A 4,961-nucleotide genomic window follows, 5' to 3' on the forward strand; every position below is an offset into this window, starting at 1 on the left:
AAACAGTCCTTTAGCCCCTCAGTGATTCATGTTTTGCCCTTTGCTCCTTAGTGATTGTCATCTAGCTCCGCCGCCGATGACTTATAGTTTATGAAGAATGTTCCTTTCTATGTTGTCATTTTGCTAGCACCAAGCTCGAACATTTTGTCCTAGGGAAGCCAATCAAATTGCGCGTATCTTCGCTTGTAAATCCAAGGAATTTGTTGCTAGTAACCATGCACGCTAATATTAGGCAAGGTATTAATTACACAATAATAGTACCCCTGCATCCCAAAAAGATTGTCTTGATGTATCTAGACACCTTTTAGCATTATATAAATGCATTCATATCTAGACAAATTTAAAACAATCTTTTTAGGACGGAGCTAATATTAGCTAGGACATTAATTTTGTATTAATTAAATGCATACTATGCATGTTATTAATTACGTGTTAAATATCATGAGCGCTCACCATTCGAGTAATCTAAGTCGCTCAATGACATTATCTGACAGACAAGATTAATTGTAACAGTATTAGCTCAATTAGCAAAGAACAATGTTTGCCGCAAAAGAAAAGCAAACAATAATGTGACTTCTATCAAATTGGAGAAGTCCCCATGATGGTTTTCCAAAAGAAATCAGTGATCCGTTCCTACTAAAGAACCACAGATACGGCACGTTGATCCACATCTCTTTGATACTAACGCCAAGCTCGGCGCAACGGTCATTTCCGCAGGCACTCTGCCCCAGCTCCAGCTCCAGCTCCAGCTCCCCCCAACGTACACTTCGGCTGCCCCACCACCACCGCCGCCGCCCCACCCGATTCAAATCTGGGCCGGCCAACATCCGCGCACCACCACCAGAAGCGGCAGCGGCAATCACACTCCTGTCAGCCCCAGTCCAGCGCAGCCCCGCCGACCCTGCCGCCCAGATCCGACCCCATGGGCGCCGCGCCGGGCCAGCCCCCCTCCCCGCCGCCGCCGGAGCGGACCGCGTCGCCGGAGCGGGGCGCCCTCCGCGGCGACGACCGGGTAAGCAGCGGCGGCAGCGCATTCCTTCCCTTCGGCCGCGTCGCATCTGGGCCGTTTCCGGGTGTCTGATTTCGTGCTTTTTTTTTTTGGCTTGATTGGTCTCAGGACTGGAAGGCGGAGATGATGTCGGCGCTGGGGGAGTCGGTCTCCTTCGGCCGGTTCCTCTCCGAGCCGCTCGAGTGGGGCCGGTGGTCGGCGTTCGAGCACAACCGGTACCTCGAGGAGGCCGCGGGGCAGTCGCGCCCCGGATCCGTCGCGCAGAAGAAGGCCTTCTTCGAGGAGCACTAAGCCAGGAAGCGGAAGAGCGCCGATGTCGACGAGGGCGAGGATGTCGACGAGGGGCGCGATGCTGATGCGGACGGCGGCGAAGCCTGGTCGGCGGACTCCTCGTGCATGACGGATGAGCCCGCGGGAGAGGAGACCGGCGGCGTAGATTCGGGTGCTCCGGAGGATTGCGGCGCCGTTGTCGATGCTGCCGTGCCGGGGGAAGCGCATCAGGAGCTGAAGGCTGTTGCAGACGGCGTTGTCTCATCGTGCCGCCTGGATAGCACGGCTGAGCGGTCACACGAGCTGCGTGATGTGCAGGTTGCTGAAGCGAGAAAAGGGCTGCAGTTGGATGCTGGATGTGTCGTGGCTGCTGTTGATGCCGTTGAGAAGCAGCCGTTACAGGTGACCTCTCAAACGAGAATTTTGTTCATAATGTGCAGTCCAATGCTAGTACTGACTAGTGAGTATTTCAAACCATGTGAATTATTTGCAGGAGAGTTTGATTGTCAATCAAGGTGTAGCAGATACTGTCGAGAAGAAGAGGCACCCGATGTCATCGCTATTTCAGAAGCCTGCGGAATTCAGTTCTCCCCCATCAGGAAAGAAAGCGCCGTCTTCGTCAGCCAAAAGGCGGTCGACCCTGCGTCCAGCGAAGGAGAACAGCTCACCATTTCCTAGTACTGACAGTAACAAGCAAGAAGAGACTTCAGTTGCTCAGAAAGGGTCGATATTGGGTACCATGAACTTCAGGAGATGTGAAATAGGCGATACTGCCTCGAGATCAAGAAATCTTGGTTCCACAATTGCTTCGAGGATTAGTCAGCTGGAGTCTGCAAGCAGGCCGGTGAAAGATGTTCATCCTAAGGTGAACAAACAGAGGCGGACAAGCAAGGTTTGTAATTTGCTGATGCATGGTGTCAATTTAACGATATGGAGTTTAACAGTTCCGAGTCTCATGAATAAGTTGGTTTGCTCTGTTTCAGGGGTTCTGCAAAGGTATTCCAGAAGCAGCTTCCACGGCAACTCAACAGCCTGAACAAAGGTATCACTCAGAATCCAAAAAGTCAGTGTACCAATTGATTGATTTCAGATTATAGGAAAGCATTTAACCTTTCTAAGATGGAATTGAATATTCCAGAAATGGAAATTTAAAACATATGGCTTTTTGCTCTGATGTTCTAATGGTTTGCCCTTATTCTTTCTGAAGTATGGTAAATGCCATTAAACATGAAACCCATCATCTGATCTTGCATCATCCAGGTCTCCATATGTCAGTGTGACGAGGGTCAAAGAAATGTTGTTTGGTTCAACTTCGCCACCGACGCGTCCGGAAACCAATATAGCTAAAGAAAATATGGTAAGCAATAAAGCCTGAATGAGACGGTGGCACATGTTGTTTCGAGTTATCCTCATTTAAATTAAATTTCTTTCAAGGAGCATCACAATAAGATAATGTCTATGATAAATTCTAAAGGCCGGTAATTATTATCTTGTAAGAACTTTACTCACATAACTAGTAATAGTTATTTTATCACTCTCCAATCAGTATTTGTTTCCAAAAGAAGACCAAAAAGAAAAGGATTATAGTACATTATATCAAACCTTATAAGCTACTGTTCTGCAGGGAAAAGCCAACGATGAACCTGAATTGAAAGAAATACATCAGAGCGTCCGTTTCAAGGCCAGGTCACTGCCAAATTTTTACTGGAGAAGTAAAGAATCAAAGGATTCAAGGCAGGTATAAATTGTGTCTGATTCAACAAGCATTTATTTGACTCATGTCTTGTTAGTCTCATTCTAGATACCATTGGTTATGTGATGTTATTTTATAAAAGGGATCCCTTTATAAAATGTTGTTTGATTTCTTATTTAAAATAAACCTTTTTAAAATACTGTTGTTTTTAAGTAGTGTGGCAAGCAACTGGTTAGCAGCTCAGTTCGGAACATAGTTGCTAGGAATTCAGGTTGAGGAACTTCGTCAAGTCTGGTTAATAATTTCTCCAAATCCAAAGAAAAAAAATTACAAATGTTAATTTATTTGATTTGATTTTTCAAAAAGTACGTACCAGGTTGATTAACTTTGTGGTTGGTGGATAAGAATCTGTCCACATGTCCAAAGGAAAGAGAGCTAAAAAAACACTAGTATTTGGCATGTCTTTTTATTAGATACCTGCTACTCCCTCCGTCCCATAATATAAGGGCGTTTTTACACTAGTGCGTCCCATAAGAGCGTTTTTGACACTACACTAGTGTCAAAAACGATCTTATATTATGGGACGGAAGGAGTGCTATTTTATAAATGTTGTTGCTTTAAAATAAATATTTCTTTGTCTTTTGTAATGGTAGTCTGTGGGAACTAACTGGTTAGTACTATTAGCATACAAATAAGGTCTTATATTTTGGTACGGAGGTAATAGTAGTTAAGTTTGGAGAATAGTTGCTAGGAAGCCAAGTTGAGGAACTTTGGCAGGGGTCATGGGTGGCTAAAAATGCGTCCAAAGGGAGTGGCGTTCTTGTGGACGTCAGACATGATTTCAGGTCCATGTTACTACTGGCTGACTAACACAACTCCCTTTTGATCCATACTCATGGCTAATGGCCATGTTCTTTTACCCTGGTTCTTGCTGGTAACTATGGGTGAACATGGTCCATGGACAGTACATTGGTATGCCTGAAACATTTCTGGATCATTTTGAAATTGTGACATAGTAGTATTTATGACAGTCAGTAGCTTCACAGAGTTCAAGTCTCTGGGCCGTAAACAAACGAGATCCAGAATATGAGATCAGTAAATAATGATTTATGTCTAATGGAAGTTGAAACTACCTAAGTACTGGTTGGTTCAGCGCCATGGGTGAGAGCCTTTATAAACAATGGCTAGATGAGAAAAACAACGGTGTTTGTGCAAACAAACCAGAATCACCGTTTGTCCCAACAAAACTAGCAAGACTGTTGACGGAATGGAGCCGCAATGGTGATGCAGCAACAACGTTAGTAATTGATGCTAACATGAAATTGCTAAAGAAACATTGTCTTCCATTACTAGTCAACAGTATGATGTAAAATTTTCTAGCCTGTCCTGTTATCAAAGTTGTGATCTGTGTTTCTGACAAGGGTCTTAATGCAGGGGGCACGAGAGACCCACCAAAATCCGCCGAACAGCGATCATAGACTGAATGATGATGCCAGTGACCCACACGGAATGAGCAGAGGAGCCTCGAAGGACAAACAAATATGTTGCTTCCCACTTATAAGGCGGTAGTAATGCTTGTAGGCCGGCCTTTCAGTAAATAGTAGCTTGTTCATTTAATTTGATTATGTTTGTGTAACTACCTATGGCTTCTATCGGTAGTTATACTATTATTGGTATCCTATATATCCTTCTAATGTATAGTCAGATTCCCTTTTGTAATCATGACTAGCATTTTCTTGCTTGGAAAATAAAGCACATGCGTTGAAAAGTATTATTCCGTGGTGTCTACTGGCAATTTTTCGACAAACGGAATATATTAATATCGTGAAGATACAAATTACACCCGGCCTATGCAACAATGCAATGTCGTAAAGACATTACGGCTGCACACAACTGAAAGACAATAATTCTTCGAATTACCAAGTTTTTTAACCACCACCATATTTTTTTCGAAAATGTGAACATTGCTCCAATTTGTGTATAATATTA

At 44.1% G+C, this 4,961-nt stretch overlaps 1 pseudogene; it reads left to right on the forward strand.

Annotated features, from left to right (window-relative positions):
- The first annotated feature begins 700 nt into the window (after positions 1–700).
- On the forward strand, positions 701–4,746 carry LOC123187365 (protein WVD2-like 7; annotated as a pseudogene).
- Positions 4,747–4,961: the final 215 nt, after the last annotated feature.

This window comes from Triticum aestivum, chromosome 2A (genome assembly GCF_018294505.1).
Source record: "Triticum aestivum cultivar Chinese Spring chromosome 2A, IWGSC CS RefSeq v2.1, whole genome shotgun sequence".
NCBI classification, from domain to species: Eukaryota; Viridiplantae; Streptophyta; class Magnoliopsida; order Poales; family Poaceae; genus Triticum; species Triticum aestivum.